Genomic DNA, 22145 nt, shown 5'->3' with positions numbered 1-22145 from the left:
TGGATGACTAGATAAACATGGATATTCATTTCAAGATAGGTACTGATGCATAATTTAAGATGTATCTGGTTTTTATATGGATTAAGTTTTGTATTTTGGTATAGGCATTTTGCTGTATCTCATGAGGTTGTACAGAGAGGTTTCTAGTTTCTAAAAAACTTGCCTAATTTGTACCTGCTCATTCCTGCACTCATTAACTTTGAAAATTTCTATTTTTCTCTATTGATTGCAAAATCATATCATTTATATCAAATAGAGTATCCCTTGACCACTATTATTATTTATCTCACTTGCTTTGAGCCTTCACTTAGAAAATTCTTAATGTAATTGTTAATGAATGAACCCAGTCGTGATCTGTGGTAGTTTATATGTATATATTCTTATAGATAGGGGTGTATAAATGTATATATCTGTTTAGATATGTTATAGGTAGCTAGAGATAAAGATAGATTTAGAGATACAGATAGAAATAGAAATACATGTAGAGATTTTAAATAGGGGTGGAAAATAAGACAAAAATGCAAGATGCATTCCATAGTTTTTATGGTCTAGGATAGTCAATTTAAACTATATGGAATTTATCAAATATGGAATATAATGATAAATTAAGGTCACAGGAATGGTCACCAATATTTGTTGAATGGTTTTCTGCATTAGGCATGATAATAGGCACTTTTAAATCAAGACACTAATACTGCAAAAGGAAACGTTTTCCTTACCATGACATGATGAAGTGAATTCAAACCATCAAAAATTATCTAACTTCTCTGAGCCTTGGTTCTCTAAAATGGTGAAGAAGAATTTCATGCAAGTGCTAGACCCTCCAAAACTATTTGTTGAGATACTCCCATTAGTGTCTCTTCATCTTTCTTAACCCTCCAGGTAAAATTGCTCTCCTTTTCTGCTTCTACAAAGCTGGGATCTTATCTCTATAATCCACTTATAACTTGTCTTACAATCTCATTTGCATGTCTGCTTACAAACAAAAGGATGTTTTATTCAACTTCTACCCTCTGTACCTTGCTCAGCCCTAGCACCTGTAGTTGCCCAGTAAATGCTTCTTGAATTAGTGTATGAGTACAAGAAGCAAAGTTCTAAATTTTCTAGTTTTCCTTCTGAGTATATGGGTTATCTGTATCAAGAAAGAGATCATTCCTAAAAGGATAGCGTTAATCTAAAGCAAGCCAGTGATCATTTAAAAACATCATTTTTGAAGCATTCATGTAGTTAGTTTCCATGTAGTCAGAAGAAAGTGGAGTTTAGAAAATATTTTTTCATGTCATAAACAAAATTCTGGTGAAAAAACATAAGTAAATTTTAATAAGCTTAATAAGTAAAGTTTATAAGTAAAATAAAAACTACTCATGTTTTTCTTATTGAGTTTTTGGAACTTCATTAAGCACTATTATGCTTGGCTTACATTTCAGCTTACATTTTTTTATTCATGTAAATACATGTGTCTCAGGCCGGGCGCGGTGGCTCACGCCTGTAATCCTAGCACTCTGGGAGGCCGAGATGGGCGGATCGTTTGAGCTCAGGAGTTCGAGACCAGCCTGAGCAAGAGCGAGACCCCATCTCTACTAAAAATAGAAAGAAATTATATGGACAGCTAAAAAATATATATAGAAAAAATTAGCCGGGCATGGTGGTGCATGCCTGTAGTCCCAGCTACTCGGGAGGTTGAGACAGGAGGATCGCTTGAGCTCAGGAGTTTGAGGTTGCTGTGAGCTAGGCTAACGCCACGGCACTCACTCTAGCCTGGGCAACAGAGTGAGACTCTGTCTCAAAAAAAAAAAAAAATAAAATAAATAAATAAATACATGTGTCTCAGTACTTAAATATGAACTTTGAAAAATAACAAGCATTGTTAAACATTGTTAAACTAAGTAATGGGTTACATTCTGTATTCTATATTTCATTCAAGTTGCTTTTCATTTTGGACACTATGTATTTTTTTCTAGCTTATATACAAATAATTTAATTCTGTTCCGAACAAGTAGAGGGATAGGTTTGGTTGACGTGCTCTCTTTTCAGTTCTCTTGTCCTTTAAAGAAAATCCTTAAGTAGTTATTGTATGATTTGACTGTCTCTCTTTGATGGGGAATTTTGACATCTATCAAGGAAAATTGAAGAATTAAATGAAGCGTAAAGGAATGTGGTTTTGTACATAGAAATAAAATCCAAGCATGAAAGAACACACTAGTTTTGTTCTCAACACTGATCGCTATTTGCTAAAACAGCAGTGATTATCTCTTTCTTGTATCCCAGAGCAGTAAAATCATAATGGCTCAGAACAGGCTGGAAAAAAAAAAAAAAGGCATGTTTTAAGTTGTACCATTATTCCTTATGACCCTTTCTTCATCCCTTAAAAATGGGAAAGAGAATAAGAGGCATATGAGGAAGAAAGAAGAAAATAAGAATGATAGAGGATTTATACAGTCTAAGCAGTATCCAAATACTGTTTGGATGAAACAGTAGAAAAATGTACATCTATCTAATTTCCAACTGTGATAGTTAATCTCTGAGATTTTTTGATTTATTTTTCTTGCATGGAGAATTGCCACATAATTTCTTTCTGGTAAACAGAAATAGAGATAGAAATACATGTATACATCTTCTATAGGGGTAAAAGAAAAGACAAAAATACAAGCATTCCATAGTTTTTATGGTCTTTAATGGTCAATTTAAACTGTACAGCAGTTATCCAATACGGAATAGTGGAGAGAAAGAGATAAAAGGTGTGTTTTTGTATATATCCAGTCCCATCCTTTTCTAATCAAGGTAGGACTATTCCCTATCTGGCCACATCTCTTCAGGGCCTCTAAACTGTGAAAGCCAGGAGCTAATGCAAAGGCTAATTTTCAATGATTACTTAAGATTATCTTCAGTTGTGCCAGCATTCATTTCCACAGAAAACCTGCTTTTAAAAGACGATTTCCCTTTTTTAGAACAAACATTTGAAAACTCATTGAGAAAAAAATATAGCCAATTTTATTTTCCATGGATAAAAATAAAAATCTCTGAAAAGAAAGAATTTAATAAATGTAATAGACAATCTAATGTGTCTGCATAGAAATATATTAGGGCTTAAATGTTAATTCATTTGTGAATTTGACTTCATTTTGTATTTTTAGTGTTTAATATATTTAATTGATTATCTTTGGGTTGAGTGACTGTGAAAGTAATGGATACACAAAAATTTTAGGATTTTAGAAAACGTTATTATAAAGGACACTGAAATTGTTTCTCTCAAAAAAGCAGTTGTTGTCCTGGGAAATGGAAGCAACAAACATGAGTAGAAGAATGAAATTGTCCAGGTGTTAACTAATAATATCTGATAAAGGAGTAACAGGATTTGGCTATTCAGTCTGTCTGTCTATATACGTATCTATAAACCCATTTATCTTATCTTACATATTATTCAGCAATCTTGTTTATTAAAATTAAAGTTCTTTTTCTGCATTTTTTTTTAGTGAGACCTCACAGATCTTTTTCCTTATTCTAGATGAAACTCATTATGCTTATTTTAGTTCCTTCTCCCACATTTGAAATCATTTAAATCTTCTCAACATAAGAAGTTTCTAACCTGTTAATAAGCATTCAAGCCTACCCTCTCTCAAGAAAGGGACACATTCTAAATGTTTCCTTTTGTCTTCCTATTGAAAATTATTCTGAGCTTCACTATAATGATGAGACATCTAGGGAATGGTGATTGAATAGCTTTGTCAGTTATTTCTTGATCACTTCCATCATTAATTAGTTCCATTATAGTATCAGATATAAAGAAGACAGTTTTGCAACTTCATTACTGGTAACTGGGGGATCTATCTTAATTATAATATTCTTATATATTCAAAACATAGAGCTGATTTTAACAGAATTAAGCACTTATGCTCATTGACTATAGAAATAACTTTATCGTAGCCGTTGTCTTATTATCTCAAATATTAATACCATAATTAATGGGTTACTTGATTTCTTGATATTTGCTAAACAACCTTATTAAAATAGCATTGGCATTTATTAATTTAATATATTGCTATTTTAAGGAAAGTTTGCATTTTAAAATATTTTGTTATGCATATGTGTGTGTAAATAAATAAATATATGTATGTGTATGTATGCACACACACACACATTTAATAAATTTAAAGGATTAAGTGTCTAGTGGGAATCCCAATCATAGAGGAATCTGGGAAATTATACGTTTTTGCTCTTGCATGTTTGCATATGTGTGTGCATGAGTGAGCAGGTGTGCATGTGTGCTTATAACAAGAGACATGTTAATGACATACTTTTTCGTAGCATAAAGTAGCTACGTGTTTCATTTAACATCTAAACAGAAGGCCAACTTTTACTCTACACTGCCTTTCTAGAAGGTTTATGTATATGAAGGGCAGGGATTCTTCTGTTAATTAATACTATTCCAGGAGACTTTCAGTCTCTATAGTACCTAGGAAGAGGAATAAAAATCAAGGAATTACAAGAGCGGTGCATTGTTACATACCCTTTAAGAAGAGCTTTCTGAAATTTGCTGTCATTTGCCAACTGCACATCATAATAAGAGAGCTTCACTGATTAAAATAGGGGATTTAATTGTATTTCGCTTCACTACACCTGTGAGCCTTTTTTTGTTTTTTTCTATTATGGCTGTGCATAACTTGATTTGCCTCAAGCTAAGTACCATCTTTAACCTGACAGAGTAAACCTTTGATTTAGGACAGTTTTAGAGATTAACCTTTCCATTTTGCCTTGTTCCTGGCCACTGATTTCTTGACGATGGTACTCAAACATTATTACCACAATTATTTCCTGATTGTTTTCCTCATTTATTAGTTCCAGTTCTATCCTAAATTACTTTAGGATGCTGACTAGATACATAACGGGCTCAGTTATGAAACCTTCACTACTGATAGCTGGGTGGGCTGGCCTAACATTGATCAGCATGCTTGAATATTTAAAATATGTGCTTTATAGATCTAAATATCAAGGTTATATCTATTAATATGTATACTGAGTAGAGAAATAATTTTGTTTTAGCAATTGTTTTGCTATCTCAAAAATCATAACTAAATGTTTATGGGACATAGAGATTAAATCTGTATCTAAAGGCAATTAATGTCCTACATCTGTAGTAATGTCAGATTTTCATGGTTTATTAATCTCACAGTATGCCAGAATTTAAACATTTCTCCTTTAGATGTGCTCATTCACATTGGAACATAATATATGATATTAAAGGAGTTCTTAAAGGACAAACGCAGGCAAAAATAAATGAAATGGAATAAATATATCCTAGGATATGAAGCAAAATACTCCATTACCAATAATGTCATGCATTTTGAAACGTTATGTTTACTCTATTCTTTTAGGTATTTATTGCTTTTTAACCTTCCCTGAAATGAGATCGAGATCAATGAAAGTACTAAATGGTTTCTAAATAGCCAAAATATATGAAAATATTTTTGTATTCTAGGATGAGATGTTTCTTTTAATGAACTCTTTGATATTTAGTAATTGATATTGTCTTCTAAGTTTCTATCACATAAACAAATTATAGAGTAGAAACTATTATTTTTTTTATGTATCTTGTCTTTTATTTTAAGCGCTTTGAAAATGCATCTCAGCTGGTATAATCACATATGTGACAGAAAAATGAGAAGTTATAACTAGGCAAGTCCTGGACTTCAACGTTGTCTGTTCCAGCTTTTCCATGACACTCTTCCTGTTGTCTTGAACTCCTGAGCTCCAGCGATCCTCCCTCCTCGGCCTCCCAGAGTGCTAGGATTACAGGCGTGAGCCACCGCGCCCAGCCTTCCTGTTGTCATTGTTGCCTTATACCCTCTTTTACCCCAAAGAACATTCCTATTGCAACAATATAGAGGAGATGATTTGGAGAAATACAGGAGATGAAGAGTCTGAGCTGTACTGCTGTCATGAGCAGCCTTAAAAACTTGCTCTCCGCCAATATCCTGTAGCCAGGGTTATGTTGGAAGTTGTAGCACTATGTCCAGAGAGGTTCCAGGGACAGCAAGAGCAGTGCTGAGGCCCGGCCATCAGGGAAATCCTCTGGGTCTTGGTGGTGGTGAGTGAGAGTTGATAGTGAGTCACAGCCAAGTCAGCAGCAGGTGCTGGCCCAGACCGGAAATGACCAGTCGGACAAAGGAAATTGATGCAGGGAAAGGAGGCTGTGAGCCATTGCAGTTCAATGACCATATCCTGGAGCATTCCAGGATGAAGAGATAGGGAGATGAGGGAAAATGAGAAAGGAGACTGAGGAGTAGCCGCCAGTGGTATGGGAGAGAATTCTAGTAAATCAGGAAGCAAAATCTTCAACAATTGGGAAGGTGTGAGGAACATGCTAGAGGACGGCAAAGATGAGCAGTTCTTGGTGTAATCTGTTGACAAGAGACTTAAGGCTGGGGGTGGATTATAGAGGAAAGAGTGGGGATAATCTGAAAAATACAAAAGAAGCAAGAAGGGTACCTGTGCTGCCTACATGCTCAGGGCACATAGGTGTATGGTAGAGAAAACAGCCACCATTTGCGAGAAAAGTGGGAGAAGCTGTGACTTCAAGGGAGAGACAGATTTTAGCTGTAGCTAATAGACAAGACAATTGACAAGGGAGAAGGTGAAATTTTTGCAGACGACTGATGTGGAATTTCAGAAGAGAGCATGAAAGGGTTTTGAAATTGAGCAAGGCATTGGGGATTTTTTAAGTAATAGATTCCTTTATAAATGTCTTGAAATTAGATAAATATGTTGCAGTAATGATGGACTAAGATGGTATATATTTTCTAGTAAAATCTATTTATTTTCAATGATTAAAGATAAATTTGATAAAGGCATTGCCTTTGGTCTTCATTTTATTGTGTATGGAATTAATCACACATTGTTTTCTATTATGTATTTATTTTGATAACTATAGAATACAGATATATAATGATATAGCTCATATAAAAATTTTAATAGATTATTTCTATAGAATGATATGGGGTCGTAGTTTAGAAACATTTAAACCTTTGTAACCGTATGTATGATTATATTAACATATGACAGTTATGTGAATACATAATTCATAGTTAATTTCTGCAGTTATAAATATATCCATAGCAGAAAAGAGGCAAAATGCAAAGTATGAAATTTAAAAAGAAAACTGGTTTATGCAGTGACATTTAAAATCCTTACTGATTTATTTGGACATACTATAGTCAGATTTTCCACTTCATAAATAATATCTTGACTGGCTTGTGATGTTTACAATTTTATGCACCATATATAATGAATCATCATTATTTTCTTAATAAATTTGACTACTTTTTAAGGTTCTGTATAGCTTCATATATATTATGAGAAAGAGTGGGTTACTGGATTAGTGCTGATCTAGTGATGTTGATATTATTTTATATAAATCTTTTTTCTCTCTGCAGAGAAGTCTCCTTAGATTTAGTTTTTATTGTGTCTTCCTTGTTGTCTGTACTGCTTACATATCATCATCATCATCATCATCATATTTGTACAGCACTTACCAAATCCAGACCCTTAAATCTAAGCACTATACAGATGTTACCTTGTTCAAGTCTCACGACAAGTACATGTGATAATATGTTCTATTATTACCTCATTTATATAAGTGGAGGCAAAAATTGAGGATTAGAGATGGTGAGTGACTTGGTTAAGGTCACAGAATAGCGTATGGCAGAACTAGATTCAAACTCTGGAGTCAGGCTCCAAAGGCCAAGTTTTGGACTATCCTGCCTCTAGGGGGCACATGGCTGATAAATAGTTTGTACTCCATAGTGGTGAAAGAATGAATGTTTATTGGATTGATACTTTCTCACTCGAAAACCATGCTTTTTCTGTGACACCAGGTTGTCTATTATAAATTATAAATAATTGTTAAAGCAAAGTCAACATCTTCCTAGAATAGTGATAGAAAACAAAAAGAAAAAAAGTAATATGAATAAGGGAAGTAGTTTTAAACACTTCTTAATTTATATATCACCTCTGTGGTATATAAGTTAAATTATATTGAGTAACCTTGTTTTTTGATGATAATGGTTTTAAATCTTTTAAGTGGGGTTAACTCATACAACTAAAATATGTTTTAAAATAGATTTTGTCATAGAGTTGCCACCAATTTGGTTTTACTTCCTAATGGGTAGAAGCTTAATTTTATCCTCAATCTGGATTTATGAAGAGATTCGGTACTTACTTCCAACAACTGGTTTCTAATAAGGGAGCATGTAATTTATTACTAGAGACTAGAAAGTATATGTTTGAAATGTATAGTTGAAAACAACTCTTGATATTTAAACTTCATCACATAAAAATATGAAATCCGGCCGGGCGCGGTGGCTCAAGCCTGTAATCCTAGCACTCTGGGAGGCCGAGGCAGGCGGATCATTTGAGCTCAGGAGTTTGAAACCAGCCTGAGCAAGAGCGAGACCTCGTCTCTACTAAAAAATAAAAAGAAATTATCTGGACAACTAAAAATATATAGAAAAAATTAGCCAGGCATGGTGGCGCATGCCTGTAGGCCCAGTTACTTGGGAGGCTGAGGCAGAAGGATTGCTTGAGCCCAGGAGTTTGAGGTTGCTGTGAGCTACGCTGATGCCACGGCACTCTAGCTAGGGTGACAGAGCGGGACTCTGCCTCAAAAAAAAAAAAAAAAAAAGTGAAATCCATTATTTTCTATTAGGATATTAACAGTAGAGCTTTAAACATCTTTAGTAATGACTTCAGTTCCATAATCAGTCCATTAACTACAAGATAACTGTCATGAACTCAAATAAGTGTACATAATGATCGGTGAGTACTTCCACTCAGGCATCCATGTACTTGGGAGGGTGAAGCACCTTTCCATCTGTAATTTGTAATAACACAGCGGCTGTAATAAGTCCTGACTAGGAAATATTAATGAACACAGGTGACTTTGTACTGACTTAAGGAGTTAGGGTAGAAAATTTCATCTTAAACTTTTCATAGTTTGTAGCATTTCAAGCTATAATGTTTTTGCCATGTGAAAATCATTTATATATTCTTAATATTATATTATGTTTTAAACTTACAAAGCCTAAGAATTTATATAAAGATGTATAAATAAAATTGTTTCTATTTACACATTCTCTGATAATGGGCTTCAAATGTGTTTATATAGCAGATAATATTTAGGCTGAAAAAGAGGAAATTTGTTTCCCATGAATAGCGTTTCTTTTCACTTAAGAAAGTATGATCAGTAGAATTATGTTGTGAAATATTTTCTTAGAGGCATGGGCAGAATTTGTAATTTAAATTTGTGGTGAAAAAATTTTTATCTATTTATTTTTAAATTTGGAACTAATTTTCTTTCTTTTTTGGATTGGGCTTTCTCTTTGTAGATAACTTCTAAAATCTCCATTCATTCTATCTTTCATTTGCTAGACATTCTTCTACCTCCTGATAATATAGCTTTATATTAAAAAGAAAGGCAAAGTCTCCTCTCTCATGAAGCTTATAGGAATCAAGAATGAGAAATAATAAAGCAAATAAACATATTTTGATGTTGCTGTTATAAATATGTATCAGAAGAAAATTTTAAATGATACGGTTGATACAGGGTTATGTTAGTCTAATAATTTAGAACTCAGGATTTGATTAAATTGATGCAAGTTGAAACTTGACGTTTGTAATACGTATTAGCTGAATCTCCAAAGCAAGTGTTAAATAGGGAATGATAAAAACAATGAAATATTTTCAAAGTGATATTAATACATTATAGTATGGGCCGGGCGCGGTGGCTCACGCCTTTAATCCTAGCACTCTGGGAGGCCCAGATGGGAAATTTGCTTGAGCTCAGTAAGTTCCAGACCAGCCTGAGCAAGAGCAAGACCCTGTCTCTACTAAAAATAGAAAAAAATAGCTGGGTGTGGTGGTGCACGCCTGTAGTCCCAGCTCCTCGGGAGGCTGAGGCAGAAGGCTTGCTTGAGCCCAGGAGTTTGAGGTTTCTGTGAGCTAAGCTGACGCTGCGGCACTCTAGCCCAGGCAACAGAGCAAGACTGTGTCTCAAAAAAAAAAAAAGTATGAGTTTCTTATTACACATTCCTTATTTCTAAAATTGAGACTGATTTTATGAAATAAAATTGAGAAAAATAATGTAACTCCACTAATTGTAATTATGATGACTAATACTTACTAAATTTTGGTTTTCCCAGAATCAGATTTACAATATTGGTTTTAATACTGAGATGCTGTTGGTAGCATGTTTATCAAACTATACCAGATGTTAAGGAGTTATATAACTGTTGGACTAATGCTTTGGAACCAAAACATCATTTACCTTTCATTAATGTTTCATTATCTCAGAACATCTCTGTTTTACCAATAACTGATAGATTCAGAAAAGATTAAAATAATTTTAACTTTTATCCTATTTAAAAACTAGGTCTTCATTGAAGTGAAAACTGTGCTTTCGTCTAAAAATGTGTGGTGCAGTGCTTGTAACATGAACTTTGAAATTGGACTCTCTTAGATATAAATTTTTGTACCAACACACATAGCATTTTAAGCTTCTCAAAGGTCCATTTTCTTAATAAGATAGAGATATTTAACGTTATTTACCTCATAAAGTGATATTGTATGCGATAATCTATGTTAACCTATAACAACAGTGCTAAACACAAAATAAGCCCTTAATCAAATGCTAGTTATTATTTCTATAGTTATTTTATTTTTTTGTATCATTATTCTAATATAATTATATAGTATGAAAATTATAATCATATAAAATTGCAAAAATACTAAGAAAACATATGCTTTTTATAATGGAATTTTTATCAGTAAATTAGTTCCTATTACATAGGTAACATGGAATCAATCTCCTGTCACGTAAAAGGAGCTTGTGGATGTTAATGTCATCAGAACCTCAGTTAATCGGTTCTCAGTTGGTTTTACTGTGTTTAAGCATGTAGTTCCAGCTTCTTGTTGGCTTCCTTCTTTAAACTCTAAGGTCCTTCAAGACCTTAAATGTGGACGTCCCAATATTTAGCATATTTCCTCTTACATATGAATGAATTAATAAATTCATCAACACTATTTTAACATAAAAAAGCCTCACTCTTTAATGGTAGATAAAATGTGCTATGTTCTTTCATGAAGGGTACTGCATAGTGTATCTTAAAAAAAAAAAAAAAATTGGACACAAGGGAAAGAAGAAACAAATGGTCTAAAAACAATGTATACTGAAATAGATAAGTGAAGCCAGGTGTGGTGGTATGTCCCTGTAGTCCCAGCTACTCAGGAGGCTGAGATTGCAGAATCACTTGAGCACAGGAGTTTGAGGCCAGACTGGGCAACATAGAGAGACCCCATCTCTAGAAAATAAATAAATAAATAAAAATAGGTAAGTGAGTAAAACATATGACTCAGTTTTACCTTGCAGTGGGAGGAGGAATGTGAAGCCTTCCAGGTAGATTTAGCATAATTACTTATAATCACTGACATTTTTCATTTAAAAAAAATGTGAAAAGCACTCTAGGAATTGATTCTTCTTAGACTTAATTCAGGTTGAAAAACAGAAGCTCGGTTTCCTCTCTGATTCTCTTTGCTTTTAGCAGAAGAAAATTCTTTTCCTCTAACGTTCCCAATCTGTTGTTATCACTATCTAATGTATATGTATCCCAATACCATATTGGTTATGTTATATATCAAATATATATGTATACCAACAACAGACTAAAAATATTGTTTAGCAAAAAATTCATGACCTAACAAACTAGTAAGAAAAAAGGAAAGAATGACAAAAGGACCAACTGTGAAGAATATGGTTATGATCACACATGTGTTTGTCGGTAAGGGCAAGGTAAAGCTTTGAGATTTAAGAGTTCACAAAACTAGTGAAAAAGTGTGGGAATTTGGGACTATTAATGTGATGAAAGAAGACACACTTACCTGCATTTTCACCCTTGGCGTTCACCACCCACAGGCTTTTTGTCTTCAAGAACAGGGTAAGTCTTCTGAGACATAACTGTCCACTTGAGAGCAGGATGTATGCAATGCTCATTGCAGCAGGGAAAAGAAAGTGGTAACTATAAAACTAAATTGTAGTCATGAAGAGCAAATAGATGGAAGCTCATTTCTCTCTGCAGGTTAGAGATAGAAACACTGCAGGATTTATTTTGTAGGCTGAGCAGCCTTTTTTTCTTTCCTTTTGCCCTAGATATAATGGGAAAAAGAAAACATCAACTTATTTTCTTTCATTCTTTCTTCTTGTTTTTTTTTTTTTGCAAATATGACTCTTCTTTTCACATATGAGTTTTGGGACTTTCTGAAACAGGGGTAATTAATTTAAGCCTAAGAGAATATTGGTCAAGATAGCATTGAAAATGGAAATCACTCCCTATTTCTTGAAATTTTCTCCTATTAAGAATGTCAGGCCAAGCTGATTGGTGCTCCGTTTCAGTCTTCTTCATTGACTCCTTTTTCTGTTTCACTTTTTAAATGTTGGCTGTCTGAAATGGAAGTCATCGTTGTGCAATCTCTAAACACTCTGCTTGGGTTCCCTAATCAATTATTTTGATTTAAATGCTCTCTAATGAAAACGCCAACATCTGTTCCAATTTCTATCCTTGAGCTTCAGAACCTTATTTCCAGTTTTCTGCATGTACAGAAATGTAATTCCCGAATTGATTTTCTAGTCAATTCCATACAGTTCCTCCTCCTCCTGTATTCCCAGTCATAGTTAATAATGTCATCATCTGACCAATCTCCCAAGCTAAAAATCTACAGGCTTCTTTCTTATTCCCACACCTCAGCCTATAAATCTCCAAATTCTGCAGGTTTCATTTGTTATAGAACATTTCTCTTCTAAGCAAACTCCTTATGTGCCACAGCTTTAGGTCACACATTCTTCATTTTCCACTGATATTATCGAACAGTCTCCTACCTGAGCTTCATGCCACCTTTCTTAACCTTCAGGAGTTCATCATCTATATTGGTATGAGTTATCTGTTAAAATCTATTTTGATTCCATTGTTGTTCTACTAAACCATCAGCACACAGCTCCACTGACTATGGGCTCCACTCAAAACATAATTACCCTCCTATATCTAGACCTGAATTTACTCTCTAGCATCATTTATGACCGTTTCCCACTAGAGATGTGATATCCCATGATCCTGTACAGGAATTTCTTTTCATTTTCTTAGATCCCATCTCAGGGGTCTTTGCCCATGTTTTTCTTTCTTTATGAATTTTTTTTTTTAAATTTTAAATGACCAGCAAACTTTAAGACCCAGCATAAATATTACCTCTTCTGTGAAAACTTCATCTGTAAAGACTTTCTGTGATGTCAAAGTCTCAGAAGACTGTGAAGACTTTCCTCACATTACTCTTGTCTTTTGTGCTCCATTTCAGAACATAACACACATGTTATAATTTGTGTTTGTAAATGTTCACTATAAGAAAAAAATTTTTTCTGATGATGAGAATTATGCCTTTCTACTCCCTTTATATAACATAGTGCCTGTTTCAAAGTAGGCATTGATTAAATATGAATTGAATGATTACCTTCTATTTCTGCCATAAATGAAGTCTCTTAGTAGGAGTGGTTTACAAACTCTATGATATTGTTGGCTATTTGCTTTAACCTATTCTAATTTTAAATCTAATAATCATTTACCCTCACCTTCAGCTTTGTGCCTGCTCCTAGCTGTATAGCCAACCTGTCATTAGATTAGAGACATTAAAAGAATCTTCAGGTCAGCAGTATATTAGTTTGGGGTTAAGAATGGAAGAATCAAATTATTATTGACTGCTATTTTAAGCCAGGTACAATACTAAATATTTTAAGAACTTACCCACTAACTCTTATAACAGAACTATGAAATAACCAATATACCTGTTTTACTAATGAAGAAAATGAGAAATTGAGTAAGTGGTTCAAGTTTATATGCTAATAACTGACATGGCTGGGAATCAGACTCATATTAATCTGATACCAAAGATGTCAGTAGGATAGACAGTTCACCAATTTAAAATTGTGTCTGGTTGTATTGTGACTTCATACATAATTGAATTAACTAGGCTCTTGCTTTCTTCCCTGATAGCTTTTATTCTATTTCAATGTCACCTCTTATAATTAGAATTGATTAGTTGGCAAATAAAGGATGATATTTTCAAATCTTCTCTTACATGTAATATATATAACCACATATGTACAGTGACTGTGTGTACAACTCTATTAATTGAACCAGAAATAGCATTGCATTTGAAAATGTAAGTTATTGTTTTTGTCAGTTTTGGTGGTGTATAGAAGTAAAATAAAATGTCCAAGTTCTGTGATTCAGGAACTTTAAGTTCCAGACTAGATAGTATTGTTACTAGCAAATCAGTTTCATCATCTGTAAAGATGATTTTTGTGATTCTCCAAACTCTAAATTTTCATGGATTTGAAAGTATGAGTACTTTCCAAACGTTTGTGGAAAGGTTGAGAAAAAAGGAATATCTGAAAAAAATCACTATAAAATGCAAATAGTCATTAGAGACTTCTCATGAAATTCATTCTGTATACAATATTAAGCTAAAGATGTCACTATTTGAATAGCATATCCTGTGTTCATGGAGTTGAACACGTAGGTGGAGAGATGGAACATATTTCTAGGGTATAACTAGAATTCTAATAATTCTAATATATTTAGAATAATTATAAATATTATTTGTAATGTTCTAAGTCTAAGCTTAACACAACCAGGTGAAGAAAGCAGCATTTATTTATGAGAGTAGGAGAAGAGCATTTCAGACTGGGATAAAACTAGGAAGAAATTCTGAGAATGGATTAACTTTGTTTTTATCTTTTGTCTGAATTCCTTAAGGATGGGAATATTTCTTTCCTTTTAAGGATACCATAGGAACATGATCAGAAATAAGCTTAGTTGTGGGAAACAACATATTCTTATACCGATAAGGAAAATTTCACGCCTATTTTCTAGGGAGATAAGACTGAAGTATTACCACAGCAAGCCGCCATGTTAGCAGCCGATGGTGAAGCCACGGGGCAAACAGCTGGAGCAGAGCTGGCAGAAAAACAGTGGGATGTAGCTTCCAAAAATACAAGCACATTGTGTTGAATTCTTGCCTTCCTCTCTATGAAGATTAAAATTTTTAATACTACAAAAATCAGACAAATGAAATTTAGTTCCCTTTTTGTCACATGCACTTTTTGTTCCTAAATTCCTTTAATTCTCTAATTTTTGTCATTTTTTATTTTTATCATATAATAATTGCCAATATTGAGTATCTAGCTAGAGTGACAGAAAGGACAGTGAAAGCAAGAAAAAAAATATGAAACTTAATCTCCTCATTTAAAATTGTGCAAATGACTAAAACATTCTACCATAAGAACCCTCCTATCAGCAATGCTAGACAGTTAATATTAAAATACTGTTTTTAAGATTAAGGTTCTTTCTGGTTCTTGAACACTACATATATTTTTAATCCTAAAATATTTTATATCTAGATAAGATCAGTGTATCTAATATTAATTATCAAGATCAAAATGAATATCTTTCAAAAATAGAGTGTACCATTAAATGCAATTGTATCTATTGATTTAAAATTTGTTTAGGAGGAGGAAAAGCCCAAATAATTTTGTGCACGTGTCTCTGTTTTATTTAAAAAAACCAAAGGTAAAAGAAATATTCAATTTCACTTAATAAATATACATGAGCTTCTCTTATATGCAGCTCAGACAAGATAGGAAGAAATAATTTTTATTGAAAAGGAAGCAAATACCATCAGAGGTAAAAAAAAAAAACACACACACACTAGTTTCATATTTAAATAAAAACAGTACTTAAAATCAGTTATAAGATGTTTGCTGTTTTAATTGTTCAAATTATTGACTCCTTTTTATCTTTCCTAGGTGATTTAATGAAATAATGATCAATTTCTGAAAATACTTTTATTTATTATAAAAGATAGCTAAATGTTTTGGAGAATATTTTCATATATAATTCTGATCTGTTTAAAAAATTAATCTTTGTAAACTTAGATTTTTTAAAGGTTCCAAAGTTCTTAGATGAAATCGGTAGATTTTGGCAATTATATGTACCATTATTAGTATTGCCTTAAGTTCATCATAACAAACCAAAACAAAAAAATTATCAAAGTATAATTTGAAATATTATTACATAATAATTATTTTTAGTCAAATAATAATTTGAGTATTATTGTACTTTCTTATTGTAATAACCTACATTTTGTATCTTCATTTCAAAATTATCGTGCCTAGGCCGGGAGCAGTGGTTCACACCTATAATACTAGCACTTTGGGAGGCCAAGGCAGGGAGATCACTTGAAGTCAGGAGTTTGAGACCAGGCTGAGCAACATAGCAAGAGCCTGTCTCTACAAAAAAATAGAAAAATTAGCCAGGCGTGGTGGCACACACCTGTAGTCTCAGCTACTCAGGAGGCTGAGGCAGGAGAGTCGCTTGAGCCCAGGCATTTGAGGTTGCTATGAGCTATGATAATGCCACTGCACTCCAGAGCTTGGGCAACAAAGCAAGACCCTGTCTCCAAAAATCAAAACAAAACCCCCCAAAACAAAATTATTATGCCTGTGATCATTTTCAGATTTTTTGTGCCCTCTGTTTCTTAATGATTAAATCATCATCCAACTACATTTACTTTTTATGTTCATGACATGTGTGTTATTACATAGCAATCTAATGTATATAATTTTATCTTTCAGTGTTTTAGTTAAGATACCTATTTAGTTGAAAAATTTCTGTTGATAATTTTTCTTGTAATAGCTATAGTTTCCCACTTGTTGAAAGTTACTTAATATATGGGCCGGGCGCGGTGGCTCATGCCTGTAATCCTAGCACTCTGGGAGGCCGAGGTGGGCGGATCGTTTGAGCTCAGGAGTTCGAGACCAGCCTGAGCAAGAACGAGACCCCATCTCTACTAAAAATAGAAAGAAATTATATAGACAGCTAAAAATATATATAGAAAAAATTAGCCAGGCATGGTGGCACATGCCTGTAGTCCCAGCTACTCAGGAGGCTGAGACAGGAGGATCCCTTGAGCTCAGGAGTTTGAGGTTGCAGTGAGCTGGGCTGATGCCATGGCACTCTAGCCTGGGCAACAGAGTGAGACTCTGTCTCACAAAAAAAAAAAAAAAAAAAAAAAAAGTTACTTAATATATGCCTTTGATAGAAATATATCTTCTTGTGTATATTGAGAAGATATAATTTTCTTAAACCCAAAGAGGAGGAAATGCTGCCTTGACCCTTCCCAGATTCTCTCTTTACTTCTAATATACACTCTGATCTTGTGATTCTGGACCACCTTCCTTATCTTGGTGCATTATATATAACAAGAGATTGGTTTGACTCCAGCCGGATTTGAATCACAGCTCTCTTACTTGGTAGCTCAAGGGACTTAACTGCCCTGAACCCAGTGTTCTCAATTTTGATATGTAAGTAGCAGCATAAGGCTTTTTGACAATTGAATTGGAGAAGTAATACAATAATATCATACCAATGCACCTTTTATATAATGTTTTTATTAAATATATTAAGTGATGTTATTAATTACAATATTTGCCAATTTTAACATAAATTAGGACAATTTCCTACCAGCACATATTTTCCCTTTGAGGAAATGAAGACTCATTAGACTTTTGGTATAAAGAAATTTATATTAGCTAAAATTAAGTCAAAGCTAGACTAGTAGATACGGTTTGCAGAAAGCATATCATTTAAATTATTAACATAAAAGACTGATTTTTATTTTAAATTTGCTCTTATGTATATATTTGTTATATTAAATATCTTTATCTATCGTGACTTCTATGAAGTGCACATAAAGTACGGAATTTTAAATTTTGTAGGTATTGTATTTCAATAAATTGATGCTATTGCTTAAGTAGCAATGAAGAATATAGATAATAGTTTGTAAAGCTCTACATAAAATATATAAGTTTTAGAAGGAACATACTATTCTCCATTTATTTATTTATCACTATATTAAATCTTTTTGCTGACAGCATAGAGGAAATTATAATGATTTAAAGAGTGAATATTTATCAGTATTTGACAGAGAAGGAAAATGATGGTAACATGCAAACAGTTATTTATAACAAAATTTAACTTAAAAGTGACAGTTGCTCTGTATTTGATTTATGTGTATATTCTAGGTAGTAGAACAGAATTCCTGAGTCCATTGGGTCCCCTTTTAAGCAGATTTTTGCAATATGAAAATACACATTTTGGGTGTGAAATTATGGAAATGCAGATGAGGAAATAGTTGTGTGGCAGGTTTTGCAGATTTTTTTCTTTCTGCCCCATTTAGTTAAATGATAGTCTATGATTTTTAATATTGACATTAAATTTTCATTTGACCTTTTCATATTCTGTAATTGACACCAACTAGTTTTTCTTTGCTGTGCTGTAAATAAAAGTCTACACTACATAGAATCTAAATAGAACACAAACAAATATGATCCAGGTACCTAATTAATAAGGAAGATTCTGGATTTTGTGTTGCCATGCCTTGGTGGAGTCAGTTTGATGTAGAACTTTATCTTTAGCAGTGCAGTTTTAGAAATTTGATTTTTTTCCAGTTACTCATGAGTATTCTGGGTTAGAATTCATTTACTCCAACTAAAAATCAAAGAATTTTTACTATTATTTCCTTCATGATCAACAAGTTTAAGTGAAGAGATGCTGTTTATTTCTGCTATTTTCCATTGATTGTAAAAGTAAATTTGTCTGTTAAACATGCCGGTATGTTCTATTACCTAATGATTTCTTTCTAGTCACCTGATGAAGTAAATTTGCTTGAAATTTTGTGTATGCATAAATGTTGTTAAATGCAACTTGTTTATTCTAAATGGAGTATAGGGAAGTTTTACAGGCATATTAAGTCCTCTTGTCTGTATTTGCTTGTACACAATTATTTTTTATGTTATATTTTTCATTGCTTTGTTAAATGACTGGTGAAATGAGACTTTCAACATGTCCCTTGAAGAGAAATTACAGGAATTTGGTGACATGATGAAAATAAAGCTTTTTTAGGGGAGTGGGGGAGACAGGGATCTTGCTGTGTTGCCCAGGCTAGTCACAAACTCCTAGCTTCAGGTTGTCCTCCCACTTCAGCTTCCCAAATATCTGAGATTACTGGCATGAGCTACTATGTCTGTAATATGCCTGGCCTATAAAGCTGTTTTTGACAGTAAAATCAATTTTCCCTTTTTTGAAATTTAAATGATTATTGTCCAGTTACATTTGCCCATCATCCACATTTTTGAATGCAGTAGAACTACCTCTCCTTTTCTACATACTTTTACAACATTTTTAAATGTTAAACTTACATTTATTTATAATACACTTTTCAATCCTTAGGTTTTAGTTACATACAATCAACAATGGAAACGGTTGTTAGAATCATGCCTCATGTGACTAATGGTTGAGAAAGGATTTGTAGAGTCTTTGTGTTTGTGTACTTTTGTTCTCAACATAATGATTTGTATAACAGCTAAACATTGTCGACAGATGTCTGCTGTTTGATTTTAAAACTTGTGATGAATTCTTCTTGTTGATTAAATTAACATTTAATAAGCATCTTGTATAAGTCACTCTCAGGCATGAGATGAGAAAACAGAAATAATACATATAATCCTCTTACTTTTTTTTTTTTATTTTTTTTTTTGGAGACAGAGTCTCACTCTGTTGCCCAGGCTAGAGTGAGTGCCGTGGTGTCAGCCTAACTCACAGCAACCTCAAACTCCTGAGCTCAAGCGATCCTCCTGCCTCAGCCTCCCGAGTAGCTGGGACTACAGGCATGCACCACCATGCCCGGCTAATTTTTTCTATATATATTTTTAGCTGTCCATATAATTTCTTTCTATTTTTAGTAGAGATGTGGTCTCGCTCTTGCTCAGGCTGGTCTCGAACTCCTGAGCTCAAACGATCCGCCCACCTCGGCCTCCCAGAGTGCTAGGATTACAGGCGTGAGCCACCGCGCCCGGCCTAATCCTCTTACTTTTAAATGTATACAGTCTAATGACAGTCTAGTAACTTCCAGATCTTAGGCTGTAGTACGTGTATCTACACTTTGTGTCTCTGGGGCAATTTGGTCTTGTATTCACTACGTTTTAATGGATTAATGATCCACTATTGTTGTTGCCCAATACTCTCTTGTTAAGAATAGTATACAGAAACCAATTGTTTTTACAGATAAGAGTATGAATCTGCTGTTTATTTTTGTCATTAGCTTGTTATCAACATTTAAAAAAATATGGATGATGTTAAGATATATCCAATTTTTGAAAATAATGACATAAATTTTAAGTCCTTTTCAGCTCTTCTATTTAGAGTTCTTCTGGGCCCATAACATTCATGGTAGGTGTACTTTATGTTATTGAACTTTCCTAAAACTCAGTAGAAATAAAACTGATAGTTCTTTAGATGTAGAAAAAATATTACAAACTACCACATGGTGACTCACTTTTTTTCTTTTAAGGAACATGGCATTGTCAAGGAAAGGGGGAAGATAATGTATTATCCCTCAAACCACTCAGGAGTTTACAACATTCAGCAGCCATATTTATTTTATGTATATGTAAATATATATATAGATAGATATGGTTATAGATATCTCCTCTAAATCTAGAGAAGATCTGACCTGTTCTCATATAATTTTACCTCCTCTTTAATGTGCATGGGAATATATTCTATGCATTAAGATTAAAAGCCCAAATGAACAATATTCTGTAAATAAATTTTAGGAAAACACATAGCAATTCATTGAACACATACTACGTGACAGATTCTGGAGATGCCTACAGGAATAAAGGCATGATCTCTTAAAGTATGGAGCAGAAAGCAAATTGGGGAAATGCAGAACAGAATTAAACCAAGCTGTTAATCATTTCTACTAAAAATATTAATCATTCTAATAGTTTCCATAGACTATTGATGTTGTGAACTAAATTACAATCTTAAGCTCCCCACAGCTGACTAGATAGACCCCCTCTTGGCCAAGAGGGTACCCTAAAACTGAGTTGCTGGCCTTGAGAAGGGAGGTCAGACAGGACTCATCATGCCCCCCTCCTTTCTTGGAGACATCCTTTGTAAGTCATTAACAGGCCTAAGGCTGTGCAAGACAAACCTGGAGGTCCTCAATTTATATAACAAATCACTGAATCTGGTATATGGCGGGTGGCTTGTCTCTGATTAACAGACTTCCTTATCTTAACTTAAAACATTCCAAGGCTTTAGACAAAGCTTCATTTCTTTAACCAATTATAAATCAAAGCGTCTTTAAACCCACCTATAACCTGTAAACTCTCCCTCCCCCTTTGAGATGTCCCACCTTTTTGGGCCAAACCAGTGTATGCCTTCCATAATTTGTATAATTCCTGTATCCCTGAAATCTATAAAACCAAACTATAACCCAACCACAGCGAGTTCACTTGCTCAAGGCTTTCTGGGCACAGCTCTGGTCTTCAAATTGGGTTCAGAACAAACCTCTTTAAGTTATAGTACAGAGTTTGGCTTCTTTTCTGTTGACAATGACAATGAAATTGAGCCCAAATTTGTGCTCCTAATCAGAAGAAAAATGAAAATACCGTGAGAAGCAAATATTTTACTTAAAATTTTACTTAAATGATTGTCCTTAAAAACAGTGTGTATAGTTTACCTTAATTAGTAATTGGCTGAAAATTAGTGCCAATTTTAGTTCATGTTTATTTATTAGCCGTGTAACATCTGTGAATTAGTTTTATCTGAATTGAAATCTTTTCAGAAAAAAACGTAGGCTTTTTCTGTTTCTGTTTTTGTCTTTGTTTTTCCCCAAGGAGTCATAGTAGAAAGGGAAAGACATAAATATGCAAAAGAAACGACATTTTCCAAATATCCTTTTCTCCCAATATAAATACATTCATTGTTAATTTTTTTAAGTTGCGTTGCATTTTGAAGACTTTAAAATCTCAAAAATGGGTATTTACTTCCCCAGAAATTTCTTCATTGGGTTTAATAAAATCCTCAGTGCATTTCATATGCTGCAGGTTTCCTTTTTCTAGGAAAAAATAAAACAAGTTTTCTACTTTTAAAATTACAAGCTCTTACTCACCAGGTGTCTTTTTTATTAGTTTATGTGGCTCT

General features: G+C 33.6%; 1 protein-coding gene across 1 annotated transcript in view; it reads left to right on the top strand.

Annotated features, from left to right (window-relative positions):
• Positions 1-22145, top strand: part of CCSER1 (coiled-coil serine rich protein 1) — a 744111-nt gene that overhangs the window by 111998 nt on the left and 609968 nt on the right. The window lies entirely within an intron of this gene.

This window comes from Eulemur rufifrons, chromosome 13, assembly GCF_041146395.1.
Source record: "Eulemur rufifrons isolate Redbay chromosome 13, OSU_ERuf_1, whole genome shotgun sequence".
Classification (NCBI taxonomy): domain Eukaryota; kingdom Metazoa; phylum Chordata; class Mammalia; order Primates; family Lemuridae; genus Eulemur; species Eulemur rufifrons.
Note: the sequence above shows the minus strand (reverse complement) of the source record. Positions and strands in the feature narration are given on the sequence as shown.